The 23470-nt window shown below is 39.4% G+C and overlaps 1 long non-coding RNA gene across 1 annotated transcript in view; it reads left to right on the forward strand.

Moving 5' to 3' along the window:
- LOC139358029 (uncharacterized) overlaps positions 1-23219 on the forward strand; it is a 46849-nt gene extending 23630 nt beyond the window's left edge. The window contains exons 3-4 of the long non-coding RNA XR_011612239.1: positions 22147-22263; positions 23069-23219. This is a non-coding gene — a long non-coding RNA (uncharacterized lncRNA). The remainder of the gene's footprint in view (positions 1-22146; positions 22264-23068) is intronic.
- The last annotated feature ends 251 nt before the right edge of the window (positions 23220-23470 follow it).

The following is a 23470-nucleotide window of genomic DNA, read 5'->3' on the forward strand; positions in this document are numbered from 1 at the left end:
GTGGTGCAGCATTGTGCTTGGACTTAGCTGGGCCTCTGCATTGCTCATCTCCATGGGGCACCGTGCAGAGAGAACACATGCTGACTGACATCTCTCTGGAATTTCCTATGCCTATCTTCACCTATCTAATTTTTTCATCCATTTCCAGTGCCAATGCCATACTCAAACTGCAAGTATTATATAATAAATAATGCTAAGATAGCCCTTTGTTCTATGATACTTTATGTTTACATAGTACTGACATGTCTATCATCTTATTTGATCATCTCTTCCTCACACTAGCCTTCTGATGTATGGGGATCAGTGTTTATATTCAACCCCATCTTATAAGGAGGAAAGTGAGAGTAGACCAGGTTAACTAACTTGTCCAAGTCTTGTAAGTGGCAGGCCTGGATTTTGAACCTAAGTCTTTGTGACTGCTATACTCATTCAAGGAGTTTTAAAAGATTTTGGTATCAGAACCTTCCTTTAAGGTAAAATTGAAAGCATAATCCCATATATTGAACAGACAAATATGGAGCTGTTATCATTGGAGAAGTATGGGATCCCTTCCCTCCCTAGCAACCCCATGTAATATGGTTTGGCTCTGTGTCCCCACCCAAATCTCATCTTGTAGCTCCCATAATTCCCACATGTTGTGGGAGGGACCCAGTGGGAGATAACTGAACCATGGGCGTGGGTCTTTCCCGTGCTGTCCTCATGATAGTGAATAAATTTCACAAGATCTGATGGTTTAAAATAAATGAGAGTTTCCCTGCACAAGCTCTGTCTCTCTTTGCCTGCTGCCATCCACGTAAGATGTGACTTGCTCCTCCTTGCCTTCCACCATGATTGTGAGGCCTCCCCAGCCATGTGGAACTGTAAGTCCAATAAACATCTTTTTTTTTTTTTTTTTTTTTTTTTTGTGAATTTCCCGGTCTCGGGTAGGTCTTTATTAGCAGTGTGAAAATGGAGTAGCGACATAGTTGCTAAAAGCCATTCCAAGTCCATCCGAAAGTCTATGATTCTTAACTAATTTCATGTGTGCAACTGATGTTGTATTTTATTACCTCAATTTTACAGAAAAGAAAATTGTAATTTGGAGGTGTTAAAATGCCTTTGTTTACTTTCCATCTTCATCTGCCTGGGTTGGTATTTAAAAACGAAACTCAGCCTTGGCATGACAGGAGGGAGGAAGGGAATGTGTTCCCATTTGGTTTGTACATTTGTGACTCTTTTCATAATGTTAAGTTAGTTCACACTAGGCAGGTGAAACAAGTCTTCACACATTCTCCTTTGCCTTTCTTATGCCTATGATGTTGAGGTTTTAGTGGAAGTCACTCTTCAGCAAGTGGAAGCAATGCCTGCTATAAAACAGTTTTTATTCATTTGGTCACCAGAAAAGAAGAATACTGTGCTAATATTCCAGTGGAAACTTACAAAATATTAAATGATAACCGTGTTGGCTGCAGAGAGAAATCTTGTTGGTCTCAGTATCACGTTTATGATTAAGGAGGATTCTTTAGGATTTTATAGAAAAAATATTTAAACTAAAGTCTATTTTTAAATATCTGATTCTAATTTTTATAAAATAGAAATTTGTTCATTGCTCATGCTCTTCAAACATTTGGACCATGTAAGAAAGGGGTCGTAATACTGGTCAAGTGTCCTGCCATCAACTGAAGCACAATCAGAGATTAAGCCTGAATTCCTCCATGACCATCTCCATTTAATTGTGCTGTGGCATCCACTTAAATAGTCACATTGATGGAAAATCTTTAACATCATGCAAATGAAATGTTACTTTGAAGAAAATTCCTGACATTTGTTTCATTTGGTTTGCTAGTGTCATTTCTCTTGAAAGACTTACTCATTTACACTACACCTTTTCAAAATGGATCAAGTGGTTCAAACAGCGAAAAACAAACTGTTAACAAAGACTGAAAAAATCAAACCCATGCAAATGAATCAGTAACACATATGGTAGCCAAGAGGGCAAAACCAACGATTGTAATTAAACATTTCTTTTTGTCCCAGGATTTCTGGTATCCGGGGCAAAAATGGTGGCATAAGAAGTGACAAAATTATTATCTACTTGTATAAAGCATGCCAGTCCTTCAGGAAGGATAGCCTTCTTCTAGTCATAAATTGAAAAAGGAATCTATGGTATTGGTGAGACTCAGGCTGATACTGGTCCTCTAAACAAAATTTTAAAATGTTTAAATGAGATTAAATACATTTTAGAAGTTCATGTTTTCTGTGTTAATCAGAACAGACTGAGTCTTGCTGTGGTAACAGATCTTCAAATCTCAGTGGCTCAACCCAGGAAATTTTTATTTGTTGCTTACATCATAGTGTGATGGGGGTAACATGGCTTTCCTGGGTCATTCTCATTTGAATAGAAACTCGGGGATCTGTTCTCCTTCTACCTTGTAACTAATTCTGCCAACTGGTAATCCTTCCTTTCCAGGATACAGATAAGGGAGAGAGAGGATGAGGGGGTGGGGAGGATTGCACGACACACTTTAGAGACCAGGCCTGGAAGAGAGACGTATTATTTCTACTCACATACTGTTGGCCAGAATGCAATCACATCCCCCTAATATTGTCTGCAAGGGCAATGGGAATATATGATATTCCTCCGTTCCTGGAAGGAAGAAATGGGATGAATGGGCATCTGGGCAACTTCTACCTCATCTAGTATTCACCTTAGAGCATTCCCTCCTCTCATCTTTAACTCTGTTTCAAAACACTTTAGTCCCTGAGGGTTCCCTGGGACAAGGAATTATGTCCACCAATTATACAAATATAAAGTATTATTATATTAATATAATTTATAACAAAAATATATTTCTTTGTACCAATCAACTAAATACTAAATATTGGGGCAATTTTTTTTTTATTATTCTACTTTAAGTTCTAGGGTACATGTGCACAACATGCAGGTTTGTTACATATGTATACATGTGCCATGTTGGTGTACTGCACCCATTAACTCGTCATTTACATTAGGTATATCTCCTAATGCTATCCCTCCCCACCCCCTCCCCCAACAATAGGCCCTGGTGTGTGATGCTCCTCTTCCTGTGTCCAAGTGATCTAATTGTTCAATTCCCACCTATGAGTGAGAACATGCAGTGTTTGGTTTTCTGTTCTTGCGATAGTTTGCTGAGAATGATGGTTTCCAGCTGCATCCATGTCCCTACAAAGGACACGAACTCATCCTTTTTTATGGCTGCATAGTATTCCATGGTATATATGTGTGGGGCTATTTTTGAGCATGTTTCTATAAATGATGAACCTTTATGCAGTTAAGATGAGAAAATATATATGTGTATGTATATATATAAATATACATATGTAGAGTCAATAAAATGAAATGACTCTGTTCTCTCTTCGTCATCATCTGGAGCAGCCCTGATTTTAATTGATTCTATATTAGAGGGCCCAAGTAAGATTCTTTCGTATAAGAATTCCCCTTCTGAAAAAAAGGTTTGAGAAGCATTGGATTCACATAACATGCCCCCTTGGCTCAGGGGAAAGTACCCTCAAGGATCAGAACCATATTCCTCTAAAGCCGGCAGCTAAACAGGATATTTTCACAAAATCTAAAGACGGAGTGTCATGGACCTCAGGGAGGAGCAAACCTATTACAGAAAAGGGAGTGTTTTCATCACATCTGTATTATTCTTGGTTTGAGCCCTGAGTCAGCACCAACTGAAGCTTCAGTTGACCTGAAACACTGTGTCGGCGGAGTTTTGGAAAATTAATCAGCTTACGTTCAAGAACACTTACATCCCCACACGTTCATTTTACAACGTTTCACACCCATACATTTGGCTCTGAGGTCTGCTTCATTCAGATACATGTTGGAAAGGCCTGAATTCCTATCACAGCCAGGATTTTCTTCAGCTCCAGGGATTTGTTTGGTTTTGTGCCATTTTATCCCTAGTTTTATTCCTTCCATCTGAGTCAAATGTTTTATTACCCACTCTCCGTTGTTCTTAAGGGGGGAAAAAAGAGAAAAGAAAAGAAGCTGCAAAACTACACCTCTCTTAAAACAGGAAAACGTTCTGGTTTGAATTTCCTGTCAGATTTTGGGCAGGTTAGTTGGCAACTGGTGATTTGGACACATTTCAGATTTCCGAGTACATTTCACAGAGAGCTTTATTGGATCCCTCTGGACCCCCGTTAGAGAACAGCGAGATGCAGGGCTCAGCTTAATCACCACACTTTCATTAGCCAGCTGCTCTTCTGTGCGCATCACCAAGTGCGTGATCTTCATCATCACACGGCTTTTTACGCTATCTGTGAGCTTGGAAAAGGGACTCATCACCGTCAGAATTTTACAGTTGCGGGGAGATGGAACTTGCGGGGAAAGCCTGATTGTCAGATGCAGTCACTGTGATGTCAGCGACTAGCTTTCTGTTGTTGTCCTAAGAAGCTTTTTAAAGAGAAGATTTTTAGATATACAAAAAGGTTACAAAGACAGTGGAGAGAGTTTCTATATACCCAACTCCCAGTTTACCCTATTGTTAATATCTTACATCACTATGGTCCATTTTTCACTTTAATGAACCCATATTGACACATTATGATTATCTAAAGTTCATACTTTATCAGGAGTTCCTTAGTTGTAACTAATGTTCTTCTCTGTTCCAGGACATCTGATCCTGGGCCCCACATTACATTTAGCTCTAATATCTCCTTTCCTTAGTCTCTTCTGCCACTGTATTTTTGCTTTGGAGTGTGTGCGTGCACGTGTGTGTGTTTGTACTAGCTTGTGAGGTAATATGCAGGTCTTGGCCTACCAAATGGAAAGCCAGTGGTATACAGCAAATTATAGTTAACCACTCTTTAGGTTGGTAGCAATAATTGAAAAGAGAGTATTAAGGAATACGCTAAATATTATAAGTATTTCGGATGCTAGTTTGTTACAATTAAAAAATGGAGAGGAGACAGTTATATTTACAGAAAACTAAACAGCAAATAGAAGGTGTCCTAGAGATGCGGAGAATTCAGGCCTAAATAACATTCAGATCTATAGAGATCTATAGGGTTTCCAAAGCAGGCACTAATGTGTTTCTTCTAGTGATTGTTCATTTCTTTCAGGAATGTTGTTTGTCTTTTGTGACTCATAGCAGCCACTTTTACTGATTTTTTTTTTTGAAATGTCAGATGTGGCGAACTGCCTGGGCTAAAAAGAGTTTGGTACGTAGATTTGGGCTTCATTGGCTGTTTCCCATGGGAAAGTTAGTTGATTAGATTACAGATGAAAGACTGTTCCAGTCAGCTGTTCAAGCCATACACAGATGGAAGGAATCGGGGAAGGCAGGGTGTACACATTTGCCATGATACTCAGCCCAGATAATTTAATATTAATTTCCCCCCTTTGTTGGTGAAGGGTTGGGAGTGATAAGGTCAAAGGTGATAAGAAATCTTAAAATATTTGTTGGTGCCGATGGTGTAACCTCTAATTTAACAAAGTACTGCACATAGGGTGTCCTTGTAAGCTTTGGGAAAATTATAGAAGAGAAGGAAAGGGAGAGAGAGAAGAGAGAAGCAAAAAGAGAAGAGAGAGTGAGAAGAAAGGGAGAGAGAGAGAGAGGATTAAATGTTTCTGGCATGCTGAGAATGAAATCCCTATGGGGTAGACAACATTTGGTAGAGATAACCCATCTTTTATGTTTCAAGCCAAAGTGAACAGAGTCCATACACTTAGCAGGTGTCAGTAGACAGGATTTAGGTCTGTGTTTTAATTTTAAAAATTAATTTCCTCACCTTAGAATCCAATGGTGGAAGGAATGTTCAAAAACTTTACATCTTTCTGCTTGCCTCCAAGCAGGCAACTCAGTCATACCCAGCTGTTCCTTTTTACTCACTGTCTTCTTGATTTCCTAGGTCTTTTTCATTTTAGCAATTAAAATGACGATCACTTGGATAGATTAGTTGAAAAAATTAAAACGGACAATGGTCATTCTAAATTGTGCAATTGCTTGATTAAACATTAATTGAATAGTTTGTGGCTAATTCAGTTCATTCATATTTAGTGTCCCTGACTTTCTTCCCTGCCAACTTTTGACTATCTTATTGATTTATGAAAGTAGAGAGGGAAAAAGAACAAAACTGGTGCGTCCATTCTACTATTTGCTAGGTGATCTGGTAACTTTGGGGTAGGCAATGGAATTGAAAAGGTAGAATGATACATTTGTATTCGTTCTTTCTCAAAATCATGAGGAGAAGATTATTTCTAATTTGGGGATATCTGCCACCTCTTCCCCCAACTGATAATAAACACACATGTGCACGTGTGCGTGCGCACACACACACACACACTCCTCAAATCTTCAGGTGGAACAGACCTTGCCCTAGTATCTCCGCACCTCTTTGGCTTTTCATATTTACTTTCAGTTTATAAAGACACATGTGCTGTTTCCAATCTGCTAGGGTTGGTGTTTCTGTTGGGAAAGTAAATGGCAAAAGGACCACATGACTGCCAAGGGTAAACACTGCTGAAGGCCACAGCTGCTGCTTAAGGGGGAAGGCGTGGGCTGGCTGGAAAGTTAAGGCAACATGAGGAGGAGAGGTTAGAGATGGGGTGAGAGAAGAAAGACCTGCCCCTTCCCACCTGCCTCTGCTCAGTTCCTTCAGGAAGCAGACACCAAGATGGAATTAGGAATGCAAAACGTTGACTAGGGGGCGATGCCTGTGAAGGATAAAGGGAGAGGGAGCAGGAACAGGTGGGACAAGGCTCAGACCATGATGCAAGTTTCACATCTGTAAAGAGAGAGCAGGAAGGAAGAAGAATCAGGCAGATAGAGTTTCAGCCTGCAGGGCAACTCTGAGAAAGTCTTGGCTAGGCTGATAGGGACATCCAAAGCAAGAGTTTCCCAGTAGAGCAGGCATGCCCACCTCTACCTAGCAGACCCCTACCTCTGTCCCCTCTCCCCATGGTCAGTCATTGGCTTGGAGCAGCTCTGGAGAAGTGTGGCCCTAGTATGGATGCTATGATGGACCCCACAGCTGTGACAGCTGTAGGCTGGCAGGTAACCACACTTCTTACTAAAGATTCTCTTTTTAAAAGTTGTTTATATTTTTAAATTTATTTTTATTGTTCATGTTTAAGGTATACAACATGATATTTTGATACACATATACACACTGAAATGATCACTACAGTCGAGCAGATTCTCTCTTAAAGGGAGATCTCAGCAGTACCTCCTCATGGATGCCACACCCATGAGTCTTATTATAATAGTAATGACACGTAAAAAAGGCAAGAGAGGGCAGCATGCCTGGTCACATTGCTACCATTTACCCTCACATCATAGATGATCACAAGAGGCACAAAACTGAGTTATAGTTTCCCTTTAGCTCTTAAAATCCTAAGGCACCTTGCAAAAGTTAGCCTGACCCAGTTTAGTTTCTTCTAGCTGCCACATGTGGTCCAAAAATCATCTAGAACGATTTGCAGCATGCTGACTCAACTTGTCAGGGCCGGAAGCCCCTTGGCAGACACGAAAACTATCTCATCTCTCAGATCTGTGTGGAAAGGGAAATTGATTCACTGTTTTCATTCCTTTTTCTCTTTCTGAGGTTGCTTCTAAGTGCTGGAGGGTGTTGGCTTTTCTATGACTCAGAAATATAAATCTTTTCCTAAGGTAAAAGATTAATTCTCAGAATGGAGGAAAGTTAATCTTTCCTAGTTGTATACTTTAAATGTGAGAATTGGTTACATAGGGGCAGTTGATCCAGAATGTTACGGTGAGGGAGGGAGATAGGAGCATGATTAAACTATAAACCAAAAGGGTGTTTCTAAATACCACTCCGCAGGTAAATTCAGCTTTGGAAAGAGCTTTTCAAAATCATGAGGCTATAATAGTTCAATTTAGCCTATCACAAAAATCATCTGCTTATTTACTTTGACCAACACATTCATATCCCCTCCTTGTTTTCTGCCTCTCTGAGTCCAGAGAATGAAATTATCTTCATGTGAGCAATAAATTGGAGACTGACAAGTCGAAGACACAAAGGGACACGAAATTCCACCTGTGGATTAACAATTGGCCTCTCCCAGAGTTTCAACTTTTCCAGATGCAAATTCCAGAGTGGGATGAGATATTCCACAGTCGACATCTGGGACAATAGCACTTGTAGACACTCAGGGAATAAACATTATGTAGTTGATGCAATCCAGTCTATTTCATTTCAGTAAGGAAGGTGGCCAAGCTTCCATAGTGAAGGGATGGTGAAAGTGGGTGTTGTGAAGATTGAAAACTGTTCAGTTTTGCTGAGGACAAATTCTGTGTTTTAGATTTCCTGCTGTCCCACTAAGCTTTCCTGAGCCTCCTGGGCTCAGGGGCAGGGCAGAAAGCCTGTCAACAGAAAAGGAGACAGGATTTGCTAAATGTATTTCAAATCCATTGCTTCACTTCTCATAAGCTATTTTCTACCCCTATTTTTTTTTTTAAGATCAACATACGGTCATGCAGGGAATTTGTTCCAAGGCCCCAGAGGATACCAAAATCCTGGGATGCTCAAATCCCTGGTAGAAAATGGCATAATATTTGTATACAACCTATGTACATCCTCCCATATATTTAAAATCATCTCTAGATTACTAATAATACCTAATACCATGTAAATGCTATGTAAATAGTTATTATACTATTTTTTTTATTTCTGTTATTTTTTATTGCCCTTTCCCCCAAAAAATATTTCTATGAACAGTTGATTGAACCGGCAGATGGGGAACCACTGATACTGAGGGCCCTGGGTGTATCGTCCTATCCTTTGTTTGCCACTGATTCATTCTTTTGGTTTCGTTTTGTTTTTTTTTTTGAGAAAGAATCTTGCTCTGTTACCCAGGCTGGAGTAGAGTGGTGAAATCATAGCTCATTGCAGCCTTGACATCCTGGGCTCAAGTGATTCTCCCACCTCATCCTCCTGAATAGCTAGGACTATAGCTACATACCTGGCTAATTAAAAACAATTTTTTTTTGTAGAGATGGGATCTTGCTATGTTGCCCAGACTAGTACAAAAACTCCTGGCCTTGAGCGATCCTTCTGCCTCAGTCTCTCACAATGCTAGGATTACAGGTGTGAGCCACAGTGTCTGAACTGATTTCATTCTTAATGATTGCATGGTGGATATCATGGCTTACAATGATTTTCCTTTTTTTAAAGTAGTGGAGCTCTTGCTTCTTGGAAATATAAAAGATAGAAAAGTGAAGATGGAGAGTCTGAAGCTCTGTCTTTCCAGTTTCTCCTTTAGGCATCTCCACAGAGCCCCAAGACTTTATGGGACATAGCTTGAAAGTTACTGTTAAAGTGAAAAAAGGTGTTGAGTGTGAGTTTAGGCCTAGAACATAGAGTCTAGTTCTGGTCCTACTATTATTTAGTTTTTGTAACCTTGTGTAAATAACAATAGCAATAACAGTAGTAATATAGTATCCTGTAAATGCTTATGGTTATAAGAAAGGTTGTTATAATTAGTAACTAGATATGAGGTCACAGATATGGTTTGGTGACTCACGAGCTAAGTGAGCCTGAGCAAGTCATTTATAAGGGAGTTACTTTTTTGATTGTGACATGAGAAGGTTGGACTTGCTTCCTCCCAATCCATTCTCTACTCTCTATCCAGAGTGATCTTTCTGAAATGTAAATCTGATCTATGTCACTCCTTTGCATCCACCTGTTCGTTGGCTCTGCATGATATCTAGGATAAAGCCACTCTCTTTAGCATGACATATGGTCATCCTTGCTCACCTTTCTTGTCGGGCATTTTCTTTACTCTTTCCCTGCCCCCACCATACACACAGTATGCTCGGATGCACACTCACTGAATAATGTGAAGCTGCTGTATATGGTACGCTCTCTCTCACCTCTACATCTTTGCTCATGCTGTTCCTTATAACAGAACAGACTTTTTCCTCCCCGTTTTCTTTTCACCTATCTATTTCTTTCTCATTCGAACTGGATGTCACTCTCCAGAATGCTTCCTTTGATCCCCCAAACTGAGTTAAATGCTTCCTGTATGATTCCCTTTAGCCTGTACGTTATGTTGCATTAATAATTCCTGTCCTGTACTGGTTTGCCCCAGTTGGCTCTAAGAAACTAGAAACCGTGCCTTAGTCATTGCCATACCCTGAGGCCTTAATGCAGGCCCCCCTGTAATGGATTCAAATATTTGTTAAATGAATTAAAGATAATTTGATTCTTTTCTGAACCTCAGCTTCCTCATTCCTTATATGAAACTAATATGTATCTCCAAGATTGTGATGAGGATTACAGGCACAGGATATGAGAAAAAACTTGCTGACAGAAATCACTATTCCTGTGTAAGATAGGAGGGGAGGGCCTGCCTACTTTTTGGTCTACAGTTTCCTCTATACAAGGATTTGGTGAACTGTGACCCACAGACCAGATCCAGACCACCTCCTGTTTTTGTGCCACCCATGAGTTAAGAATGGCTTTTAGATTTTTAGGTAGTTGGATACAATCAAAAGTACAAATGCAAATGGTATGAAATTCAAATTTCAGTGGCCATAGTTTTATTGAGAAATGATTAGTCATGCTCATGTTTTTGGTTATGGCTACTTTCGTATTACAATGGCAGAGTTGAGAACCTGTAACAGGCTTTCTTACTCTAAACCAAAACTTCTTCTCTCCTCTTACTGTTCAACCCCTGCTTTGGGCCTTGGTTCTGCTTTGATTTCTAAGCTTTAGGAACACTTGATAATTCCTCATGCACCTAGAAAGAACCAGTAACTTCTTATTTATGCTAAAACAACCATATGGGTATATACACAGAACATAGGATACTTCTGCAAAGATATTTTGTATTTGGGCATGTATAATATGATGAATTTAGGAACAAAATTACTGGGTTCTCCTGCAAATGATCTCATTATGCAGGTTATTTGTTAAAGTAAGGGCTCCTTATGGCTTTCTCTGATGAATATCTGAGTGTGAAATTTGTTCAGATGGGTATGAATTTTTTCTCTGCATAAGGCTTTTTATTTCTTTTTTAAAAAAATAATTAATGGAAAGAAACTAAAAACAAAAGCAGCTGCCATTTTTAAAACGAGGTGTTGAAAGCATTAACGTTAGAATAGATTCAGTTACACAGTTGGAAGTGAAGAAAGAGAGAGAAAGAGAGAGAGGGAGTGAGAGAGAGAGAGAAGCTAAGAAGTGCAATGGTTATCTAATGGGCCAGCTAGAAATACTGTTAGAAAGCTGTGCAGACAATACCTCAGGGATCAGCATGGTTCTGTAAGGGAGAGGCCCAAGGAAATTTTTGTGGTAGTTTAATTGCTTCCTGCAGAATCCCTGTAACTGTTTGGCATCTGAACCTCTCCTGTTCTGTTTTCGCACTCTGTGTGGTAGAGCTGGGATTGTACGTGAATGAAAACTTAATACACCCTATCTACGCAGAGGAACATGGTGTCCCACCTCCCAGAATAGAACCCAATGACCACTTGGACCCTAAGCTGAATTCCTGAGCTTCTCTGAGGATATAGTAAACAAGTTGTCGGGATCCAGAGATTCACGGAGAGAAGCTTCAACACCGTGAAATACTGTTGACATCTTGGTTGCTCCATTTGGCACCAAATCACACTTTGAGAGAGAACAATGATTTTGACAATGTTATAGACTGGTCTAACCACAAAACCCACCAACTCCTCCCCTCTCTGCCTTCTAAAATTGCTCCAACAGGATATAAAACCCTAACAAATGTAATATTCTAAAATGATGGAAAACCAAATACTAAGGTCAGAGGGGATGGTATAAAGCACATATGTGAGCTTTCAGTCTGACCAAGTTCGTAACACATGTTGTGTGTATAAATTCACAATTTGAACCTATAAACTGAAGTTATGCTACTCTGAGTTGGTTTTGGAAAAATTACATATACTTACATGTATCTGCTACAAAGTATTTAATTTTTTAACTCTTTAGTTTGAGTGTTTTTCTTTGATTTTGAGGGTATGCTTAACCCACCTTGAATATTTCTAGTATTCCCCCACCTTTTTTTTCCTTTTTGCAATGCTTTAAAAAATAAGTTTACATTATATCGACTGGAAACATGTGCTTCAATTTCATCTGCCTTGGTACTTCTCCTTACATAGAACATAGTAAATTTTTGGTGCCAATAAACATTTTCCCTTTAGGGAAAGGGACTAGATTTATGGTGCAGAATCCCATTAACCTATATTGAAACAAAGTATCTGGGAAATGCTTCTTATGTAGTGTATCTGTTCAGTGGAAGAATTTCTTTGTTTTATGTGTCCAATTACAATTTAGTTCATAATAAAATGATATTTTTCCAGACATCAGCTTTCCAGAATCCATTGTTTTCTTTGTGCTAATGTAAACTAAGTAGCATGTAGTTGACTGATTATTAACCAGCAATTTTCAGATATTGCTTCTTTTCCCTCCTAAATGAATCCCTATCTAAACTAGAAATGGGCAACAGTTTTTCTATTGAAACCCAGAAAACCATAGAGGAAATATCAAATAAGAACACCCCCCTCTGAAAAATCAAGACAGTAAAGAAGAAAACTAGAAACTAGTTTATCAATACATTTTTTAATGTAAACACCACAGAAATGTACAGAAAATAGCAAGCATCCATATTTTCAGTTCCCAATATTAAATATTTATCTTGATATATTCTTATGCTTAAAAAAATACTAGGCTGGGTGCAGTAGCTTACTTCTGTAATCCCAGTGTTTTGGAAGGCTGAAGCAGGAGGATTGCTTAAAGGCCAGGGGTTCTAGACTAGCCTGGGCAACACAACAAGACCCCATATCTGCAAAATAATCTATTATTTTTGTAGAAATATGTGCTTATTATAACAAATTCAGAAGACAAAAAAAATCACTCAATGCTACTGCTCAGAAAAAATTCACTGTTATCATGAGAGGAACATCATTTTAGAGTCCATCTTTTTATGCATATATACTGTTTGACTCCTCCAAACCTGAAGTAGAAATTTGGTCCCTGGTGTTGGAGGTGGTGCTTAATGGGAGGTGTTTGGGTCTTGGGGGCAGATCCCTCATAAATAGTGCCCTTCCTGGGAGGGAGTGAGAGAGTTCTCAGTCTGTTAGTTCCTACAAGAGCTGGTTGTTTAAAAGAGCCTGGCTCCTGCCCCCAAGGTCTCTTGCTTCCTCCCTCACCATGTCATCTCTGCAAAATTACAATGGTTCCCCTTCACCTTCCACCATGAGTGGAAACAGCCTGAGTCCTTTACTAGAAGCAGATGCTGGTGCCATTCTTCTTGTATAGTTTGTAGAACCTGGAGCTAAATAAACCTCTGTTCTTTAAAAATTACCCCATGTCTTTATATAAAGGTACATATATATAAAGGTATTCCTTTATAGCAACACAAAACATTCTAACGTATAATGCACACACATGCACACACACACAGGTTAATTAGAAATATCTTTATTAAGATGGAGACATTACAGAAGACACTTTAATGCAAAAAGTATAATTTTACTTAAATTTAATAGAAGCAGAAACAGAGAATTGTTGAACTCTAAATAAATATTTCCTTAGAATACACAAGATTGGCCAGGTACAGTGACTCATGTAATCCCAGCACTTTGGGAGGCCAAGGCAGGTGGATCACGAGGTCAGGAGATCAAGAGCAACCTGGCCAACATAGTAAAACCCCGTCTCTATTAAAAATACAAAGAAATTAGCCGGGGGTGGTGGCATGAGCCTGTAGTTCTAGCTACTTGGGAAGCTGAGGCAGGAGAATCACTTGAACCTGCGAGGCAGAGGTTGCCGTGAGCCGAGATCGTGCCACTGCACTCCAGCCTGGGTGACAGAGCGATACTCAGTCTCAAAGAAAGAAAAGAAAAGAATAGACAAGATCTATTATTTCCTAAAAGTTTTCTTTCAGATTAAAAAAGAAATTTAAAAAACAATAATAATTCTTCAGCTACATATTTCTTTTTTTTTTTTTTTTTTTTGAGACGGAGTCTCGCTCTGTCACCCAGGCTAGAGTGCAGTGGCTGGATCTCAGCTCACTGCAAGCTCTGCCTCCCGGGTTTACGCCATTCTCCTGCCTCAGCCTCCCGAGTAGCTGGGACTACAGGCGCCCGCCACCTCGCCCGGCTAGTTTTTTGTATTTTTTTAGTAGAGACGGGGTTTCACCGTGTTAGCCAGGATGGTCTCGATCTCCTGACCTCATGATCCGCCCGTCTCGGCCTCCCAAAGTGCTGGGATTACAGGCTTGAGCCACCGCGCCTGGCCTTCAGCTACATATTTCAATCCTAGCATTCTCAAACTTTCTCCCACTGCTTCCCAAATTTTGGTAATATTTTTATATTGTCTAAAAATGTAACTTTTAGGTTTTTTCTGTAATCATAATTCTCTTAGTTTGATTAGTTTAGTATTTAGCTCAATATATAAATGGATTTAATGCCTATCAGTTTTTTAAAACTTGGATGATTTTATTTCTGTGTTCTTTATTTTGATTCATATTTTAATATTTTTTCCCCAAGAGACGCTTATGAATGTTGTATTTCCTGAATTCTGTCATGTTTGAGAAAGTCTGCCTACTGTTCTCCTCTAGTCAAATGCATTCTGGATGGGTAGGACGTTCTTGGATCACACCTTCTTTGCTTCAGAACATTGTGAGCATTACTCCTTTGTCTTTGGCATTTACTGTCATTATGAGGAAGTCTGATTTTTTTCCCAGTGTACATGATTTTCTTTTCTGGCTTATTACTTGAAGAATTATTTCTTTATCTTTGAATTTTAATAATGTAACTTGGCTATGCTCAGTGTAGAGTGTTCTGTATCAAACTTTTCTGGAAAATACAGGAAAAAACAACTGCAAATGCAGGCATTATTTTTTATTTATTTATTTTTTGATTTTGCTCTGTCGTCAGGCTGGAGTGCAGTGGCAGGATCTTGGTCCACTGCCACCTCTGCCTCCTGGGTTCAAGCAATTCGCCTGCTGCAGTCTCCTGAGTAGCTGGGACTACAGGCATAACGCCACCATGCCCAGCTAATTTTTGTATTTTTAGTAGAGATAGGGTTTCACCATGTTGGCCAGGATAGTCTCAATCTCTTGACCTCGTGATCTGCCTGCCTCGGCCTCCCAAAGTGCTGGGATTACAAGTGTGAGCTACCGTGCCTGGACTTAAGTATTACTTTTAACTCTTTGCTTCAGGAATGGTCTCTTGCACTATGTGTTTGCCTTTTTTTTTCTGTTTATTTGTTGGGTTTGTTACCTTGATGGCACCAATTATCCTTGTTTTAGATCACATTTTTCTCTATACCATATCTATTACATCATTCCTAAATGCTTTGATTTCTTTTTAAATGTTATTCACCATGATTAGTTCAAGTCTTTCTGCTATGTTGGTAATTGTATATACAGCAATAGCCACTGTGTTTCATATTGTTTCTAAAATATTTATTACTTTTATATGAGGTTGTTTAGGACCCCCATTGCTTCCTCAGGTATGCAACAACTTTTTACATCTTGGTAGGTTGTTGTTATCATAGGGCCTTTGAGTCTTTTTGTTGGTTTGTTTGTTTTTGCTATTTTTATTCTATTTTTAAAAATACTTTAAGTTGTAGGGTACATGTGCATGACATGCAGGTATGATATATAGGTATACATGTGCCATGTTGGTTTGCTGCACCTGTCAACTTGTTATTTACATCAGGTATGTCTCCTAATGCTATCCCTCCCCCAGCCCCCGACCTCCAACAGGCCCCAGTGTGTGTGATGTTCCCTGCCCTGTGTCCAAGTGTTCTCATTGTTCAATTCCCACCTATGAGTGAGAACATGCGGTGTTTGGTTTTCTGTCTTTGGGATAGTTTGCTGAGAATGATGGTTTTCAGCTTCATCTATGTCCTTGCAAAGGACATGAACTCATCCTTTTTATGGCTGCATAATATTCCATGGTGTATATGTGCCACATTTTCTTAATCCAGTCTATCATTGATGGACATTTGGATTGGTTCCAAGTCTTTCCTATTGTGAATAGTGCCACAATAAACATACGTGTGCATGTGTCTTTATAGTACCATGATTTATAATCCTCTAGGTATATACCCAGTAATGAGATTGCTGGGTCAAATGGTATTACTAGTTCTAAATACTTGGAGAATCACCACACTGTCTTCCACAATGGTTGAACTAATTTACATTCCCACCAACAGTGTAAAAGCATTCCTATTTCTCCACATCCTCTCCAGCATCTGTTGTTTCCTGACTTTTTAATGATTGCCATTCTTACTGGCATAAGATGGTATTTCACTGTAGTTTTGATTTGCATTTCTCTGATGACCAGTAATGATGAGCATTTTTTTTCACGTGTCTGTCTGTTGGCTGCATAAATGTCTTCTTTTGAGAAGTGTCTGTTCACATCCTTTGCCCACTTTTATGGGGTTGTTTGTTTTTTTCTTGTAAATTTGTTTGAGTCCTTTGTAGATTCTGGATATTAGCCCTTTGTCAGATAGGTAGATTGCAAAAATTTTCTCCCATTCTGTAGGTTGCCTGTTTACTCTGATGGTAGTTTCTTTTGCCATGCAGAAGCTCTTTAGTTTAATTAGATCCCATTTCTCAATTTTGGGTTTTGTTGCCATTGCTAGTTTGGGGAAGTTCTCCTGGATAATATCCTGCAGAGTGTTTTCCAAGTTGGTTCCATTCTCCCCATCACTTTCAGGTACACTAGTCAGATGTAGATTTGGTCTTTTCACATAGTCCCGTATTTCTTGGAGGCTTTGTTCATTTCTTTTCACTCTTTTTTCTCTAAATTTTTTTTCTCGCTTCATTTCATTCATTTGATCTTCAATCACTGATACTCTTTCTTCTAGTTGATCGAATCGGCTACTGAAGCTTGTGCATTCGTCATGTAGTTCTTGTGCCATGGTTTTCAGCTCCATCAGGTCATTTCAGGACTTCTCTGCAGTGGTTATTCTAGTTAGCCATTCGTTTAATCTTTTTTCAAGGTTTTTAGCTTCTTTGTGCTGGGTTCGAACTTCCTCCTTTAGCTCAGAAAAGTTTGATTGTCTGAAGCCTTCTTCTCTCAACTTGTCAAAGTCATTCTCCATCCAGCTTTGTTCCATTGCTGGCAAGGAGCTATGTTCCTTTGGACGGGGAGAGATACTCTGATTTTCATAATTTTCAGCTTTTCTGCTCTGTTTTCCCCCCCACCTTTGTGGTTGTATCTACCTTTGGTCTCTGATGATCATGAGGTACAGATGGGGTTTTGGTGTGGATGTCCTTTCTGTTTGTTGGTTTTCCTTCTAACAGTCAGGACCCTCAGCTGCAAGTCTGTTGGAGTTTGCTGGAGGTCCACTCCAGACCCTGTTTGCCTGGGTATCACCAGTGGAGGCTGCAAAACAGCAAATATTGCAGGACAGCAAATATTGCTACCTGATCATTCCTCTGGAAGGTGCATCCCAGAGGGGCACCCACCTATATGAGGTATCTGTTGGCCCCTACTGGGAAGTGTCTCCCAGTTAGGCTACACAAGAGTCAGGGACCCACTTGAGGAGGCAGTCTATCCATTCTCAGAGCTCAAACTCCATGTTGGGAGAACCACTACTCTCTTCAAAGCTGTCAAACAGGCATGTTTACGTCTGTACAAGTTGTCTGCTGCCTTTTGTCCAGCTATGCCCTGACCACAGAGGTGGAGTCTATAGAGGTAGTAGGCCTTGCTGAGATGCGGTGGGCTCTGCCCAGTTCGAGCTTCCTGGCTGCTTTGCTTACCTACTTAAGCCTCAGCAATGGCAGATGCCCCTCTCCCAGCCAGGCTGCCATCTCGCAGTTCAATCTCAGACTGCTGCGCTAGCAATGAGCAAGGCTCCATGGGTGTGGGACCCTCCGAGCCAGGCACGGAAGAGAATCTCCTTGTCTACCAGTTGTTAAGACCTTGGGAAAAGTGCAGTATTTGGGTGAGAGTGTCCCATTTTTCCAGGTACTTTCTGTTATGGCTTCCCTTGGCTAGGAAAGGGAAATCCCCTGACCCCTTGCGCTTCCCTGGTGAGGCAATGCCCCACCCTGCTTCAGCTTGCCCTCCATGGGCTGCACCCACTGTCCAACCAGTCCCAATGAGATGAACCAGGTACCTCAGTTGGATATGCAGAAACCACCCGTCTTCTGCATCGATCACGCTGGAAGCTGCAGATCAGAGCTGTTCCTGTTTGGCCATCTTGGAACCGGTCTGAGTCTGTTTTAGCAAGATCAAGTACTTTGTAAATTATTCTATAGTGCAGAGCAGTTTTCCTTTGGGAAAGAACTTATTTAGTTCTTTGTCCTTCCTTTCCTCTCTTTCTTCCTTATCATATAAAAGTTATATAATTGCCTGCCATCTCATTTTTTTTTTTTTTAAGTTTGGGTGGTTCTGTCTAGGCATTCTATTTGCTCTGATGTGCAGAGGGTTATTTCTTATTTTTTAAAACATTATCTATGACGATTTTGTTTGCTCCTCAGAGCTTTAGGTTGGTGCCTGAGTATCCTTGTGTTCTACCCATTCTGTTATAAACCAAGAGAATAGCAACAGAGGGAGAAAGCTCAGCTGGGTTAGGTTATTTACAGTCTTTGTTAAAGAATTGAGCCCTGCTCATTTTCTGGAACTTTATTGATGGTCCTGTGTCAAGACTTACTGGAGTGATATTTTCCTTTCTTGTGGAAATGTAGACTTTGCTCCTTAGACTGTACAGCTGTGGAGCTTTCTTTTCTGTAGGGTGAGTCCCTATTTCATTCTCTTCCCCGCCCCCCCCGATTTCTCATTTGGAAAGGAAAAAAGACAGTGACTCAGTTAACTTCTTTTGAGGTTTGAGTTCATCAATTCAGAAGTACAACTTCTGGGGGTTTGGGCACAAGTAAAAGCAAAGCAGGGCACCCTCTCTGTTTCATTTCACAGTCTTCAGTATCTTTCCCTATTTACCAGTTTTTGGAGTTTATGCATTAAGCAACTCCCCTTTTCTTGTTTTGTGGCTACTAGTGACTTCTCCTTTAGGTTTTAGGTTTTATAATTTTTAAAAATTCTCGTCTCTTCCATTTTGTTAGATACTGGAAAGGGAAATACTTTGACTCAGTTTTAATCTGCAATCTTAAAGTGAAGGCAGGATATGCCCACAATTATATTCAAGAAATATAACAGATAATTTAATTGTAAATTCCATATCATAACCAGTTAAAAGGGAGGGAGTTGGAAGGAGAAATATGATGAGAATTTGAAAGACTATAATAAAAAAATCAAGAGAATAAAAGAATAACAGAGAAGAGAGTGAAATAATTTAAAAAGAGGAAAATTCAGTTGGTTCTGATGATGCTTTGGTGGGTAATATTATCTTTTTAGACTGAGGGCATTGGTGTTGGTAATGCATTATCACTATGCTTTGAAAATCTGTTAGGCTTTTCAACTTTTGAAAAACGATCCTTCCTGTTCTGGGAAATAGTTTGGTTGTTTTTATTCTAAAACTTTAAAGTTTATGTTTGAAATAAAGTCTTATTTTTCTATGTAACCTTGAAATCTTAACAGACGTTTGAAGCAATGACTTGGATTTTAAAATTTATTTTGTAATCTGAGATTCGTTGACCAATGTGCCAACTATTCTGAAAGTTCCTGCTCTCCTGTATCATAGACTGTAGCATTAGAGAATACTAAGAAAGCAGTGAACAGCTAAACATTGGGAGGGAGGAAATGGTTAGGATGGTAATGGAATCAGAATCAGGGAGAGAAGTGGGACCAGATACTGGGTACAGGCAAAAGGTGGGGTTCGGGACCCAGATGGCTTGAAAATATCTACTAAGGGGTTTTATGGAAACTGCACCAAGAAGAAAGTCAAATGTCTAGGTAAAAGTCAGCGGTCAGTAGAGCCACAGAGTACAGGAAAAATGTGGACTGGAAATTCGTGCCTATTAAGAAGGAGTGAAACCTGAGATGGCTTGTTTTCTGTCAACTTTATTCTATCTTAACTATGGGAAGTATCAACTGTGAGATAGAGAACTTGCAATAATAAGATATGATACTTCTGGCTGTGTGGATAGAGACAGAGAAACAGAGAGGGAAAGAGAGAGAAAGAGAATACACATCTTATTCCTTTGATGTCACCAAACTGTCTGACATATTTCCCTTCTCTGACATGGTAGGTGTGTCTCAAGATTACATTCATTTTGAATCAGCATTTATGAATATTTGATTTTTAAAATTTTCCTTTTGAATGTAGTGTTTGAGATTGAATTTAAGGCTATATTGTGGTAAAACTTACAAACAACCAATAAACTTTACTCATTTAAAAAATGCAATTTGATGAGTTTTGACAAACGTGTATTCCTGTAAAAACAACATAATCAAGATGCCATATGTTGCCATCAAGACATGGAACATTTCTACCTGCTTTGTAACTTATTTATTTTTCTACATCCTTCTCAATGTATTTTTTTTAACTATTCCTAATATTGTGGTAACAAGATATGCCTGGGATTTGGAAAAAATGGAAAAACATGTTTGGCAATTTAAACATATTAATCACAGTTGTTTTCATGTTTGTGCCTGATAACTCTAATATCTCAATTAGTTTTGTCTTTTTCCCTCTGGTTTTTCAGACACTAGTCTGATCTTATGGTTTGCTTTGTAAGTTTTGATTGAGTCCAGACATTATATATGAAAAAATAAAGTGACAAGTTGAAAGTGGAGGCTCACAATAAGGTTTCCTTTCTCCAGTGAGGGTTTAGAACAGAAAGTGATCAACTTAATCCAGTTTGGCACCATTCTGATTTGAAGCAAGGTTTTGCTCTTACTAAGGGCCAATCTATTTCTAGTTTCACCTTTATTCCTAAGGTAAAGCCCTTTCTTTTCTGAAAGCCTGGGTTTATTGGTTTACCCAGGATCTTCCATCCTGGTGAGCTCTGAAGTTCTATTATTTGTCTCCCCATTCTTTTGAAATTCTGAAAGTGCTATTTATCTTCTCAATGTCTCTACCAATGCTTATAAAATGACAAATGCCTTGGGTGAAAAGCATCACTGATTGTCTGGTTCACCTCAACATTCTTCTCTTGTTTTTAAAATATTGGCCCTTCAAGTCCTGGCTGCCTTGGTAGCTCTCTGATTACTTCAAATACACACACACACACACACACACACATACACACACACACACAAACACACATATATTCTTGAGCTGTTTTCTTATTTTGTATTTTCTTAATATGTGCTTCATTATTTCATTATCAATCCAGTTATCCAAACTAGGAATCTGGGTGTCATCTTTCATTCCTCCCTCATTGTCTGTATACAAGTAATCACCAAATTCTATTTTACCATCAAAATATTCCTCTAATCTCTCCCCTCCCCTATATCTCTACTACTAGGTTACTAATTCAATTTGGAACTCAAAATTTACCTTCTTTGAGAAAAAATTTTCTAAACAATTGGTAAATTCTCAGGCAAGCCTACAAAAGTCATTACCTATTTGAAATGCTATCACAGCATTAGCCATAAACTCTCCCAACTCCAAGTTTTAAGGCTCTTGATCTCTGAGTCTCATATCTTTTCTAAATCTAGAACTCTAAGATCCAGCCCAAACATAAATACCATGAGCCAGTTGGATGAATGAATAAAGGGAAAGAAAGGGATAGGAACTTAATGTAAACACCGGTAATATGAAGGAAAATCTGGCTGAGGAAGGGCAAAATAAAGCATGAGCACTCTAGCCTTCAGAAAGTGTTCTTGGCTAGGGTTTTCAGATAAAATACATGTAACATTTGGGACATACTTATAATAAAAATTATTCATTATTTATATGAAATGCAAATTTAACTGGGCATTCTTAATTCTGTTTGCTAGATCTGTCAATCTTATGCTAAGCTGAAAAAGCAGGATTAAGAAACTAAAGTGTGTAGAGAGTATATAGATAAGAATATAGATATAGATAGATAGTTGGCAAGTGAAGAATTTTTTTAATGCAGGAGCTTTATAGACTAATATGGTGCACAGATATGACCAAAACTGAGTCTTCAGTTGCCACATTATAATTTTGAATGTATAGGGGCATCTTGGCATTTCTAAGAAACAATGCTGCAGGTGACATCAGCAAGATGGGAGAATGGCCGTAGTCAATGGATGAGTAGTCAACCTTCATCCCTCCCACAGAAACACTAATTTTGCCAACCACTCACAGGTAAGAGAACCTTTGTGGGAGCTCAGAAGTTCAGCAGAGAGATCATAGCACCTTGTTTGGAGCAAAAAATAAAAAATAAATGAATAAATAAATCCAAGAATAGATGCATTAAAGAAGGTAAGAACAGTTTTACTTTACCTGTGTCACCCCTCCCCCAGTGTGGCACAGCTCAGTGCCAAGGGAGACCACTTCAGCCTGATTTCTTCCACAGGGGAAAGTGAGAACAGTGAGTGCCCAATTTCCTCAGCTGTAGGATGCTGTAGAAGAGACCCACTTCTGCCTCACCCAGGTCAGAACCCTGAGGGAATCAGTATGGTAGAATAATCTGGGGTAGCTAGGAGCAGGGAAAAGGGGCAGAACTCACAGCAACCTAGGTATGGAATTCAGCAAAGAGCCACAGTTTCTATTAACTACCTCCCAAATTCCATCAAGAGGGCCAGCCACAAACTGCATAGAATGCATAATCTGCAGATCCCCTGCCTAGCCCATGTGTGCTTCCAACCTTCTGCATGCCTTTCCCCCGTGTAGCTGGCACCCTGAATACACCCCCACGGATAGCATGTACAAGCTTCTGCAGATTGTGCATGGGAACACGAAGACAACTAACTTGATTCAGGATTGGAAAGAGGCAACTAATCTTGAATTTTTCAAGGCACTTCCTAGGGAAGATAAACAGGAGGCTTACATTGCACATGGCCTGACTTTTCCAAGACCAAGAGAAGGAATATGCTGTAATTTGAATGAAAATTTAAAATTTAAAATTTATGTTGAAGCTGAATCCTCAATGCAATAGTACTAAGAAGTCTGACCTTTGGGAGGTAATTAAGTAATGAGGACTCTTCTCACTTGAATGGGATGAGAACTCATAAAAGAGGTCAAGGTTTATGGGAGTTCTCTTTTGCCCTTCCATCCCTTTTGCCAGGTGAGACTTCTCCTATGAAGAATGCAGCAAGAAAATACCATCCTGAAGCAGAGAGCAGCTTTCATCAGGCATCAATCCTTCTGGAGCCTTGATCTTGGACCTCCCAGCTCCAAAATCATAAGAAATAAATTTTTATTGCTTATAAATTACACAGTCTCAGGTATTTTGTTATAGCACTGCAGAATAAGACAACATATTAATATAATCTTGAGACTTTTCTACCCCACTCAAGAGGGAACAAGGGAAGTGGAGCGTATGCATCTATAGAAAAGTTCTGAGAGACCACCAGAATCCCTATTTAAGCTGACTAGTGAAAGTATTTCTCTTTTGAAGTTAGTAAAGACTGGAAGAGATAACTACTTTTTCAAATGTGAAGATAGTAGTGAAAGACTTCGAAGAATG

The sequence above is a fragment of the Macaca nemestrina genome, chromosome 13, assembly GCF_043159975.1.
Source record: "Macaca nemestrina isolate mMacNem1 chromosome 13, mMacNem.hap1, whole genome shotgun sequence".
In the NCBI taxonomy this organism is placed as follows: domain Eukaryota; kingdom Metazoa; phylum Chordata; class Mammalia; order Primates; family Cercopithecidae; genus Macaca; species Macaca nemestrina.